This window comes from Alexandromys fortis, unplaced genomic scaffold (genome assembly GCF_014885135.2).
Source record: "Alexandromys fortis isolate MF-2015 unplaced genomic scaffold, M_Fortis_MF-2015_v1.1 scaffold_417, whole genome shotgun sequence".
Taxonomy (NCBI): Eukaryota; Metazoa; Chordata; class Mammalia; order Rodentia; family Cricetidae; genus Alexandromys; species Alexandromys fortis.
The window spans coordinates 986-15,421 of record NW_026068339.1 but is presented as its reverse complement, the minus strand read 5'-3'; positions in this window follow the sequence as shown (position 1 = coordinate 15,421).

The window sequence follows — 14,436 nt, the reverse complement described above, 5'->3', positions numbered from 1 at the left end:
ACACAATCACACACACACACACACACACACACACACACACACAATCACTGAGCCTTTGTCTTTTACAATCTGTATGTCACCTATTATGCAATGGTCCCTGAGCAATGGGTACTGAAATGTTCTGTAGTTGTATTCATTGGTACTGCATTCCACAACCAAATAATAATAATAATAAAATAACATCTACTCAGTTTTTATTATGTTTCTTATCTGTATCATTTCAGTTTATGTACATTTGGTATTGAATATGCAATTGGTGTGTTTTTCACAGCTATGCAAACAATCAACAGACTGAAGGAGAAAAATCCAATAGAATGGGAGATCTTTGCTAATTGTTTAACTTACAGAGGGTTAATATCCAGGATATATAGAAATTAAGGAGACAAAATAACAACAGCAACACAAAATATTCCTACCCATTGAAAAGATGGACCTATAATGAACATATTTCTTATAAGAACAACAAAAATGGTTAAGAAATTTAACAAAATATGTTCAAAGTCTCTAGTAAAGAGTGGAAATGCAAAACAAGTTTGAAATTTCGTCTTACCCCAGTAGGAATTGATGTGGGAGTGTCATATATCAATCTGTTGATTTCATTGGTTAAGTTATAATAAACCAGCTGCTTGGCCTCATGGCTTGGAACATAGATGGGAGGAGTAAACAGAATAGGATGCTGGGCGGAAGAGGAAGTGAGGTCAGACTCTGCTCTGCTTCCGGAGAGACCGGACAGCTCTGCTGGAGCAGAGACACCATGCTCAGCTCTCCCAGGCAGCTGCAACCCACGATGGACTTAGGCTAGAATCTTTCCGGTAAGCGCACCTTGGGGTGCTTACACACATCATTAGAAATGGGCTAGACCAGGTGCGAGAATTAGCCTGTAAGGGCTAGAGTTCATGGGCCAAGCAGTTCTTTAAATGAATACAGTTTGTNGAATCCAAAAGGATGATGCCAGATAAGACTCTTCATTATAGTGGAGAGGATGACTGACTGGGCCTTCTCTTATGATCAGACTAGTGACTACCCTAATTGTCATCATAGAGCCTATATCCAGTAAATAATAAAAACAGATGCAGTGACCCACAGCGAAGCACTAGGCTCCTGGTGTTCAGTTGAAGAGAAAGAGTAGGGTTCATATGTGCAACGGGTGGCTAAGATCAAAGAAACAGCAAACCTGAGCTAGTGGGAGCAAAAGAACTCTGGACTAACAGCTGAGAAACCTGAATGGGACCAAAGTTGAACCTCTGAATGTGGTGACAGTTATATGGCTTGATCTGTTTGGGGAGACCCTGGTAGTGGGACCAGAACTTATCCCAGGTACGTTAACTGGATTTTTGGTGCCCATTCCCTGTGGTGGGATTTATTGTTCAGACATGATACAGACTGGGGGTGGGGCTTGGGCTTGGTTCTATCTCATGTTGGTATTTGAGACTTTGTTGACTATTCAAGGGAGGCTTTACCCCTCTGAAAAATGAGTGGATGGACAGCAGAAAGGGGTGGGCTAAGAAGGACACTTAAAAGAAATCCCACACTATCTCACAATTGAGAATAAGATAAAGTTGTTTTTTTGTTTGTTTGTTTGTTTGTTTTTAATTTAGGGATAGACTCACAAATCAGAATCCTCTGCTGGAACAGAGAAGAGAAAACAAACCCACAGCCAGAAAATAGAGCGAACACATGTTTATCGGCATAAACAGTATAAGAAGCCATGACACAGTGGGCAGGTAACTTGAAGGCTATTGGCTGTAGGAGTTTCCTACAGCACCTCCCCTTTTTGTTAAAATAAGAGCCGTCTAAGCCTAATACAAAATTATATACAATAAGAACAAATATATTCAATAATTATCTTATCCTAATAAGTTTAAATCTTGTATAATAAATAACTTGGTCAAGTCATGAGAGGAAAGTAACTACAACTATCTAGTCTTTAACCACATTGAAGATCCGAAAAAGGGAAAGTAGGAAGTACAAACAAGCAACTTCCAAAATTTGTAACAAATTACAGAGACAACAACAATCACCCAAAGTTTCATTTGCAACATTGAAGCAACCAACTTTGACTAAGGCCTAGTTTCCCTCAAATACTCCTGCTGAGTGAGCCTCAAATAACATGTTCAGCATTATACCACTCCCTTTGATCAGTAACTTCCATTTGTTCTCTTTACATAGGGCAACTTACAAACTGATAAATTTAGCATAGCAACCCAAGACTGTTTTTGTCCTTACCTGTACATTTAAATGTAAGATCTTCAAAACAGTAATATATGTGGATATGATTGTTCTTTCATGTAACAATTACCCCTATATACACTTCTAGGGAAATATCATTCTTTGTAAGACAAGGATTCATTGTATATCTCTGGCTGGCTTGGAACAGAGATTTATCTTTCTGCCTCTAGAGTGCTGGAATTAAATGTATGTATTATCATGCCAAGCTTCAGGTGTTGTTTTTTTTTTCTTTTAAGAAATAACTGACAAATTGAATTATATGGGGATCAATTTACCTCAATACTCAGCAATTCCATCCTTGGGCATATACACAAAGGATGCACAATCTTACCACAAGTATATTTGCTCAACTATGTTCTTAGCAGCATTATTTATAACAGGCAGAAACGTGAAACAACTTTGATGCTCCTCAATCAAAAATGGATAAAGAAAAATATAAAATATTTACACAGTAAAAAACAATATTTCACATAAACCACTCTGAGTGAGTTATTCCAAATTGAGGACAAACGCAGTAATAGTTACCCATAAGTGTATATTAGACATAAAGCAAATGATAACCAAGCTACAATATATAATGCCATAGTAGCTAAGTAAAAAAGAAGAACCCTAAAAGGAGCATACATGAAAAGCACCAGGAAAGGGAATTACTTAAAATCTCATGTGTAAATTGGGAGGGAGTATAGAAGGGAAGGGATGGGAAATGGAAGCATAAGGGATCAAGATGTCCATGCTGCAGGACAGATGGAAGGAGAGTTCAATGAAAGATTTATCTTGATACAAGAAACCCTATGTGGGGTTAGGGAGAAAACCAATGCTAGGGAAATTCCCAGGAATCCAAAAGGATGATGCCAGATAAGACTCTTCATTATAGTGGAGAGGATGACTGACTGGGCCTTCTCTTATGATCAGACTAGTGACTACCCTAATTGTCATCATAGAGCCTATATCCAGTAAATAATAAAAACAGATGCAGTGACCCACAGCGAAGCACTAGGCTCCTGGTGTTCAGTTGAAGAGAAAGAGTAGGGTTCATATGTGCAACGGGTGGCTAAGATCAAAGAAACAGCAAACCTGAGCTAGTGGGAGCAAAAGAACTCTGGACTAACAGCTGAGAAACCTGAATGGGACCAAAGTTGAACCTCTGAATGTGGTGACAGTTATATGGCTTGATCTGTTTGGGGAGACCCTGGTAGTGGGACCAGAACTTATCCCAGGTACGTTAACTGGATTTTTGGTGCCCATTCCCTGTGGTGGGATTTATTGTTCAGACATGATACAGACTGGGGGTGGGGCTTGGGCTTGGTTCTATCTCATGTTGGTATTTGAGACTTTGTTGACTATTCAAGGGAGGCTTTACCCCTCTGAAAAATGAGTGGATGGACAGCAGAAAGGGGTGGGCTAAGAAGGACACTTAAAAGAAATCCCACACTATCTCACAATTGAGAATAAGATAAAGTTGTTTTTTTGTTTGTTTGTTTGTTTGTTTTTAATTTAGGGATAGACTCACAAATCAGAATCCTCTGCTGGAACAGAGAAGAGAAAACAAACCCACAGCCAGAAAATAGAGCGAACACATGTTTATCGGCATAAACAGTATAAGAAGCCATGACACAGTGGGCAGGTAACTTGAAGGCTATTGGCTGTAGGAGTTTCCTACAGCACCTCCCCTTTTTGTTAAAATAAGAGCCGTCTAAGCCTAATACAAAATTATATACAATAAGAACAAATATATTCAATAATTATCTTATCCTAATAAGTTTAAATCTTGTATAATAAATAACTTGGTCAAGTCATGAGAGGAAAGTAACTACAACTATCTAGTCTTTAACCACATTGAAGATCCGAAAAAGGGAAAGTAGGAAGTACAAACAAGCAACTTCCAAAATTTGTAACAAATTACAGAGACAACAACAATCACCCAAAGTTTCATTTGCAACATTGAAGCAACCAACTTTGACTAAGGCCTAGTTTCCCTCAAATACTCCTGCTGAGTGAGCCTCAAATAACATGTTCAGCATTATACCACTCCCTTTGATCAGTAACTTCCATTTGTTCTCTTTACATAGGGCAACTTACAAACTGATAAATTTAGCGTAGAGTAACTGACAGATAATTTTCAGAAGGAGGAAATTGTTCAAAACTGTCTTACCCTGTCTTGGCAAGATTTGACAGTCCTGTTTATCCATTTCCAGATACCATGTAACTTGTCAGTGGATGAAGCATGGGCAGTTCCTTGCCCATAGTCCAGTCTTGCCGAGAAGAAAACAAGCTCCAAGTGGAGTCTTTTCAGTACTCAACATTCTCTTGCTAATAGATAGGTACTGACAAGAGCAATCTTGTCTCACTTCAACAGAATCCTAAGTTATTTAAATGCCATATTCTGTAGCTTTTTGAAGTGGTTGAAGATTACCTATTTAGGCAGAATAAAATATCTATCTATCTATCTATCTATCTATCTATCTATCTATCCATCCATCCATCCATCCATCCATCCATCCATCCATCTATCTATCTATCTATCTATCTATCTATCTATCTATCTATCTATCTATCTATCTATCGTACCTGATTAGTCTAACTGTATGACAAGCATAGATGATTATTGAGCTATAATTCGTAATACCTACATAACTTGAAGACTAAGACTTCATATTAAAATATTATACAATAAGCAACTTGCAACAAATGAGAATAATGACCTCAATATGAAAACAATGTATAAGTATCTTGATCAGAGGTAGAAATGTACATTGCAATATGATAAATATTCTAAAATTCTATCAATATACAAAGATGTTTTAAGCAGAGGTAGAAGCATGCATGCATACAATAAGACAAAATAACTTCACTTAGGTATACAAATATGCTTGATGAAAGTAGGATCATATGGTGGATGAAACTAGGAACATATTATATGTAATTTAAGTTTGTATCAATATACATGAATCTATAATGATGTAAATTCCCTATAAATAATAGCTCACAAGTATTAGCTCTATTACTCACTAGTATTATTAGTATTAGAAACTCACACTAATCTATTATCCCATCCAATTTTCCTTTTTTTTTTTTTTCAAAGAGATCCCTGAGCTTACAACCCCCCTAACCATGTACCAATTATAATCAACCCCTAAATGATGTCCCTAAACCTGAGGGCCAACTTTGTTGGGGGAGGTTATGTCATTTTCTACGATTACTTCAGGCTGTCATAGGGATGATGTTCTTTCAATGGGATCCTGTGAAAGTAAAATGATGGTTAAGTTCCAAGATTACATTCTTGTATAATTGCAAATAGTCTCTAAGTATTTGGTAGGGTTTATCTGAGGTTCCTATTTGGAGTTATGGCCAGAATATTATAAAAAAAAAAGTATGCCATTTCAGCTAACCAAGTTGGAACAAACTTGAGCAGTTGGTACCCAAAAACAGTTCTTTTATTATTATTTTTTTTATTAAAAATTTCTGCCTCCTCCCCACCTCCCTTTTTCCTCCCATGTCCTTGCCCCGCCCCCCAATCCCCTTCCCCCTCCCTCTCCAGTCCAAAGAGCAGTCAGGGTTTCCTACCCTGTGGGAAATGCAGGGTCCTCCCCCCTCCATCCAGGTCTAGGAAAGTGAGCATCCAAACAGGCTAGGCTCCCACAAAGCCAGTACATGCAGTAGGATCAAAACCCACTGCCATTTTCCTTGGCTTCTTAGTAGCCCTCATTGTCCACCATATTCAGAGAGTCCGGTATTATCCCGTGCATTTTCAGTCCCAGTCCAGCTGGCCTTGGTGAGCTCCCAATAGATCAGCCCCACTGTCTCCAAAAACAGTGCTTATAGTAGCACTATCAGCATCATGAAGTCATATCAACCAGGTGGAGCTACTGGTTGTGGGGCCCCATTTCCTTCCTGTAAACTTTAAAGATTACTGCAGGATAATTCATTCTTCATTGTGGAAAACTTAAACATTATTTATATAGATATATACAGACATATATATTTAATGAAACGTACAATGGAGACAAAAATAGATATGAAGAAAAGTAACATATTTCTAAATTCTTTTTTCTTTCTGTCTCATACCAGCTGGCCCTTGACATGAGACAGAAACTCTGAATATTCCTTTTAACATGTTTGGATGTACAGAAGGACAGAACTGTTGTCTAACTCCAAAACATTTCTCAGTACCCTTAGATATGGATTCAATTTTATGTGTCAAATTAATGTTATTCTTTTTAATAGTATTACTTTTTCAGGTAACTTTTGTTTTTTGATGGTATTAATTCTGTCAACTAGCTGTTCATTATTAGTCTGTATATACTGTAATATTTCTAAAAGTGCCACATTCTTTTTCAATGATAAAACATAAAGAAAAAAACTGAGTTCCAATATCCAATAAATTGAAGTATCACCATAACCATATAAGCCTTGCCGAGTACAAGCCATAGTATTAGCAAAAAAAAAAAAAAATTACTAAAAGCTTCATTATTAATGTAGTCTGTCATATTGTTTTATTAATTACCTGTTATGAGATCCGGTAAATTCTTCTACATCTAATAATCTTTATTGTCCAGCACATGTCATGGTTGCAGAGACACAGTAGCAACAGGAATGGTCCTGAGCTGCTTTAGTTTCCTGCCTTTGTACTGGCTAAATGCTGAGAAATATGCTTTGCTTGACAAATTAAAAACAATTAAATCAATTCCATACACAGAGCAAGAAACCCCGAACTCATGGACAGGGAGCACAAACCGGAAGTCGCAGAAGTTACCACATGGTAAGGAACCACACCAAGGAACTCAACAGTCATGTGTGCCCTTGGGGAATTTCAAAGTGACCACATGTAGTAAGCTCTGCTGTGGTGGGGGTTCTACAGAAACCTTAGATAAAAGCAATCCAAGCAGGAAGGGTTGGGAGAATTTCTGGACTGTAGACCGGCTAGGCATTTAGGTTGTGCACATGGTAGGTGTGGAGTCCGAATCCACGTGGATGCCAGATGAAGAAGGACAATTAAAGAAAATCCCACAAGAGCTCAGAATTGAGAATAATAGAAAGTTTTTATTTAGGGGTAGACTCACAAATCAGAATCCTCTGCTAGAACGGAGAACTGAAACTGAATCCTGCAGCTAGAAATGAGAGTGGATAAAATGATTTACATTGGCATAAATAGTATAGGGGCCACGCCCCAGTAGAGCAGGTAACTTGAAGGCTGTAAGATTTTTCTACAGCAAGTAGGAAGTGGTGTATGGGAAAAGGGAAGGAAGGGAGAACTGGGGTTAGTATGTAAAATAAAAAATATATAAATAAATAATAGTTATGTGATATATTATTTTCCAAGTTTAGATTATTCCTTTTATTATAATGTGATAAATGTTCATGCCATGGAAATAGCAAAGTCTCTTTATTTTTAGGAATAATTGCTATTCTTTTATGCAATTACATCACCATTTTTTCATCAGTCCATTCAAAGATGGCCATTTACTTTGCTGCTATTAATTGGTTCTTGTGGATAGTGTTCCAATGAACATTGAAAATTCAAAGATTGTTATATTATGATGCTTTCACTTTATTGATGTGCATATTCCAATAAAGAATTGCTGAGTCATGTATTAATTATATTTTTAATTTTTCGAGAAAACTCCATACTGCCACTCCCCTTATAATAATAACTGGAGTAGTTGACATTCTTATAAAAGAACATACAAGTTTCAGCAATTTCATTATATTCATACTCTATAGTCCTTAATATTTTTTGATATTTTGGTAATAGGTATCCTATTATAATTATTACCTCATAGAGGTTTGTATTTGTATTTCTTTCCTGTTGGTCATAATGGCAGGTTCATTACACACTCACTGGTTATTTTTATTTCTTCTTTGGTAAAATTTATATTTCTGGTCTTTTATGTGTTATTCTATTTACTTGATTTTCCACTGTTATGTTGTTTGACATTATTATAAACAATAAAAATTATCAGATAAATGGTTTTAGTTTTCTTTCTAATCTGTAGTCAGAGATATTTCCATTGAATGATTAGGCCACATTCTGTCCTTTATAGTTTATTGTTTGCTTTCCAGGAGTTTTTATTTCTTTCAGTTTGATGATGTATTCTCACTTATGTATCCATCCTTCTATAACTTAGGCTAATGTCCAAGAGCTATGCATAGTTAGAAGTGTATATTTTTTCTAAGTACTATGAAAAATTAATATTGTATATTTTTCACACAATATAGAAAACAACATATAAAGAATATGAAAGTGATTCTTATATTATCAATATTATTATCTTATCAAGAATTCTTGTTATGCTTCAATAAAAATGCAACAATCCTTAAAGTGAAAATTTGTGAATAAGTACAAAATGTACAAATATTTGCTTTTTAATATTCTACCATATCCAATGAGTCTTCTAGTTTCTAAAGACAAAATTAAAGAAGCTGTATCTATATCTTTAGATATGCAATAGATAATTATACCTAACTGTTTATTTTCTGATAAAGAAGAATAAGTGATACATATAATCTGAAGATGTACAACTCTCTGTAACACAATGGGCTGAGTTACCTAACACAAGACTATGGAGCTAGGTAAAAGGGTCATGATGACCAATGAATTTCAAGCACATTTTATTGCATACCATTATCAACCAGAACCTGCAAGCCACTGTCTTTGTCATCACATATATGTTCAACAAGAACTAAAATGACTCTGCTCTGGAAACAGTGATAGTAGGGACAGTCAGCACTACCCTGCATAGCCAGAAGATTGTGGATATAAAGTGGAAGAGGACACATGTCTTTAAGAGATTCTCAGCTCCACAACTCCAGAAGCAATAGAGTATTCCATATTTCTCAACAGACAAAAGGATATATAGTTATAATATTTAACATTGCATGTAAAATAGATTCAGAATTTAAACTTCACTAAATTTTATTTATAACAACACAGTCAAAAAAGCTTAAAAAAATCAATGATTTTGATAAATATGAATTTGTTCCTGGATTTTTGTGAAATTACACAGCACAAAACAGTTTTCAATTAACTCAAAATATAGTTACTTCTCACCACTTGAAACATATTTTACTCCATGCTGGTATGAACAAGATAATCTCAATTAAATCAAGCAAATAACAGTATCATGAACTTCACAATCACAGATTATTTTATAGACTTTACTAGTAGGTTCTGTGTATATTGGATTAACTATACTAATTAAATTTCTTCAGTATTTATTAAAGTTTTATTTGTATGAAATATATTTTGAAAATGTTAAACAAAGTTTACTATAAAATAGATTTTCTTCTGTCTAAACCAGGGTGACAGAAGAGGTCAGCTTCCAAATGAAATTTTAAAGTTGAAAATCTCATGCTTTTGTGCTAAGGAATAAAGATTCCACATTCTTGCACTTTACAGATGATACATGAACATCTGTTCGTATGAATTTGCAACATCTCTTGTGCTTGTCACTTAACCATTGGATAAACAGATTGAAAATATTCAGTTGTGCACTTCAGGCAATGATACAAAAACATCTTCCATCTTTATTCAAATTCAGTTTCATTTTGGTTGCAATAAGAAATTTTCTTTTCATGTGTTGAGGATTTGAAATGCAAGCATTGTTTTCATACTATTGAATCAAAGTGCTCATTATAGAAAATTCTAGAAACTGATAAAAATTACTACCTCTCAAAGTTTCAAAGAACACATTTTGCAGAAAGAAAGATAACAGTAGATATTTGTATAATGTATTTAAACTTTACATCTAAAGCTAGAATTTAGAAATCACCTTCAAACTAAGTTAAGCATTAATAATTGCTAGCATTAACTGGATACCCCAGGAATGACAAAAAAAGAGAGTGGTTCTCAGCAAAGAACAAATCTATGGCCATATTTCTGATTAAATAGATACATCTGCAATTTTTATACTTAGATGTAGCTTTCAGTATTCAAAATATATTTAAAAATACAGTTTATAAACTTTATATTAGCTTTTTTGACAGGTATAGGTTCATAATTCATATAAATAAAGTATAATGATTTAATGATAGTTTAAAGTCTAAATTGGAGTCATTTTAAATTGCATCATAAATTTTCTTTTATTCCATGCAAACTATATAAAAGCTATCTATTTTTTATAACAATTATACTCATAAATTATAGCATACCTATATTATGACATACCTATAAATTATATCACAAGCAGATTATGTCCTTAGGACTTAATAGAGATCAGTAAAGTAACTAACATAAAATGAGTAAATATGTACTTGTATGCTGTGGAACATTAGTCTGTATCCCGTCAATTATATTTTAAATAAATGCTGATTGGCCAGTAGCCAAGCAAGAGGTGTAGGTGGGTCAACCAGAGAGGAAGTAGAGGCAGATCAATGAGAACAGGAGAATTCTGGGAAGGAGGAAGCCCATTCCTCTGCAGCCTTCACCCCATCACAGAAGAAACAAGATGTGACTGCTCTACTGTATGATGTACTGAGTCACATGGATAACACACATAAAAATAATGGCTAATAATGGGCTATATAAGTTATGAGTTAATAAGAAGCCTAAGCTAATGGGCCAATCAGTTTATAACTAATGTATAGACACAACTTTAATCCTCTCCATAATGTTTAGCCACAACTTTAATCCACTTTAATCCTCTCCATAATGTTTAGCAAATTAAAGACTCACTGACCAGAAAAAGAGAAATATAGAGTAAAGAGAGATTGAAAAACAAATAAAAATTCTAAGTGGTTTACAGTGTGTTAAAAATATGTTCAGGCTTGGGAAAGAAAAAGAAACATTAAATTCATTTAAAAAGTGAGAGAAAGTAGTTGGGTACGGTAGCATACACCTTTAATCCCAGAACTTGGGAGGCAGAGACAGGTGGATCTCTGTGAGTTTAAGGACAGCCTGGTACACAGAGTCAGTTCCAGGATAAATATACACAGAAACCCTGTCTCAAAAAGCCAAAAATAAAAAATAAAAATAAAAGAAATAGAGGACAAAATAAAGTCATATAAAGATGAAAAATACACAGAGTCTGGATACTGTATGTCATTATGTTCTATTTGAGTTGGTTGTATGCTGAGGAAAGAGCAAGAGCTGATAAAAAGATATTTGTTTATAAATGCTTCTGAATAAATCAGAGATAGGTATTTTGAAAATACCTTGACTTCAAAATTGAAGTCAAAACATATGGTACTTTGAAGAAGAATATTTACTTTTGTTTCCACAGGAAATGAGAGGCTGTGGATTTATTCAGAGGTAAGAAAAATCAGGTTTGATCAAGAAAAACCACCTGAGAAATCTCTGGTAGGAACAGATGGCCCAGATGTCTGAATTCTACATCCAGAACAAATTCAAGATGCTCCCTAAGATAATCAAGCCTCAAAGGATACTGCAGTCAGGACTTGATCATAATTCCATTTTTTTACGTCCCCATAAGATTATCAGCACCCCCAACAAGCAGGAAGTAGCCTAGAAAACTACACCCTCCCCCAAAATGGACTATGGATATTTTCCTTTGTTTAGAATGTTGGTTACAAGTTGTAATGGCTAATGATCAGGAGAAAATCTAAACATAGGACATTAGGTTCAGAGTTCTTATTAAAAAAAAAATAGAAGGGGAAGTGCTATAGGACATTGGTCTGTATCTTGTCAATTATATTTTAAATAAATGCAGATTTGCCAGTAGCCAGGCAGTAAGTATAGGAAGAACAACCAGACAAGAAGTAGAGGCAGGTTAATGAGAACAGGAGAATACTGGGAAAAAGAAAGCCTATATAAGTTATAAGAGTTAATAAGAAGCCTGAGTTAATGGGCCAATCAGTTTATAACTAATGTAGACCTCTGTGTGATTTCTTTGGAACTTAATGATTGTGGGAACTGGGCTGGAGAACTGGGTGGGACAGAAACCCTGACGACACTTGTAAACCAACTTTTATCTATGACATTTAAGTACATCTGGAAAAACACAAGATGACAAGGAAATAACAAAGCAGGATTTCTAAAAGAAAAAAAAAAGTTTTCCAGAATGCATCAATAATAAACTTGAATGATAAAATATAAATTTACTGGCATTAACTAATTGTTTAAGTCATTGACAATATATATTTCTAAAAGAAGTGGCAAAAATTCCAAATGGTACAACAGTGGTGCTTACATCCTGGTGTGCAGACAGAGGCCACTCTTTCATTTCCAGCCACTCAGACCCAAAAAATCATACAGAAACTATGTTAGCTACAACTCTGAGTAGCCTATTAGCTCAGACATCTTATTATCTAACTCTTACATCTTGAATTAACCTATTTCTATTATGTTGTATTTTACCATGAGTCTCATTGTTTACTTGTAAGGTACCTGGGTTTAGTCTCCTTTGTTGACTACATGGTATCTTTCTGACTCCTCCTTCTTTCTTCCTTTATCTGCTTGGGATTCTCAAATTCTGCCCTGCTGTAGGCCAAAGGAGCTTTACTCATTAACCAAAAGAAGCAACACATACATAGAAGAACTTTCCACACCATTTCCCCTTTTCTGTCAAAATAAATAAAGGAAGGTTTTAACTTTAACATAGCAAGATTACATACAACAAAAGAGTTATCAAGAAAAAATTATAGTTTTAATATTTAGTCCACTTGTGTCTGGAAAAAATTTATATTTAATTTATCTTTTATTACAACTAAAGAAAACTATAACTATCTATTTTTAAGACTATTATAGACCCGAGAGGAATATAATATTACCTAAGTTAACAAGAATTGCATTGTAAGCAACTTCAAAATCTCTAGAATTGACAGAGACATCTTGTTGCCTGGGCAGTCACTGAAAGTTTTATAATATTGGAGCATCCATTCAGCCTACAGCCCCATAGTATCTGACAGACTTTTCCATGATGACTGTTTTGCATTTATTGGAAGTTTTTCAGTCACTTTTTTTCTGTATCTTGCTGAATATCTGGCAGACTCTTTTATGAAGCAGGAACCCTGAAGAGTTGTCTCATCTTTAAGCAAGTTTAGCAGTCATTTTTTGGTGTATCCTACATGTCCAGTTCATATAGCATATCATCAAGCAGTACAGGCAAGTGAAGTTTGTGCCCAAATGGCTAACCAACTCCATAAGGAGCCTTATTGATGCTCATCATTCTCTTGAAATAGATTGGTGCTGCCAGGAGCATACGAGCCTCACTGTCAAACATCCTAAGTTTTTAAACATTTTAAATGCCATATTGTATTAGTCTTTGAAAGGTCTGAAGAAAAACTATCCATCTGCAATATATCTCTGTACTTCTAAAAAACCTAACTAACATTACTACAGAATTGACTATTATAGATGGCTATTTTTTAAATCAATTAATTTATTTTTTAAAACTATCTTTTATCATGTTATATACCTATCTTACTCTGACTCCCCCCTCCTCCTGCTCCCTCCATCCTCCCATATTTCTTCTTTTATTAAAGATTTCCACCTCCTCCCCTCCCCCTCCTCCCCTCCCTCTGCCCCCCTCCCCCTCCCTCTCCAGTCCAAAAGGCAGTCAGGGTTCCCTGCCCTGTAGAAAGTACAATGTCCTCCTCCCTCCATCCAGGTCTAAAAAGGTGAGCATTCAAACAGACTAGGCTCCCACAAAGTCAGTACATGCAGTAGAATCAAAACCCAGTACCATTGTCCTTGGCTTCTCAGTCAGTCCACATTGTCCGCCATGTTCAGAGAGTCCAGTTTGATCACATGCTTCATCAGTCCCAGTCCAGCTGGCCTTAGTGAGCTCCCCAAAATATGGAACGCTTCATGAATTTGTGTGTCATCCTTGCGCAGGGGCCTAGATGGCTATTCATTAACATGTTTTTAATTATATATTACATTTTTAAATGAGCTGCACAAACACAATATCTTAATAAAGAGCAGAAATATACATATAACAAAATTGACCTTAAATTTGTATTAACAGACCAAGATCAATATCAATGTAAAGTATTTATCTCTTTAGTGTATTCCCCTTTATATGAAAACAAACATAAACAATCTTTTAGGGAATTTGAGCATAGTTCTCTCCAACCTGTTTTCTGCTTTTGTTGGGCGAATTATTTGTTGAAAGAGAACTTTTGTGGGGTCTTTTTCCATCAAACAATAGTAGCCTGGAATGAATCCACAGCTTCTCTTCTTCTGTGGAAACAAATGCAGAAACTCTTTTCCAATGCAATATATCCTTAGACCCAAATTTTCAAGTTGAT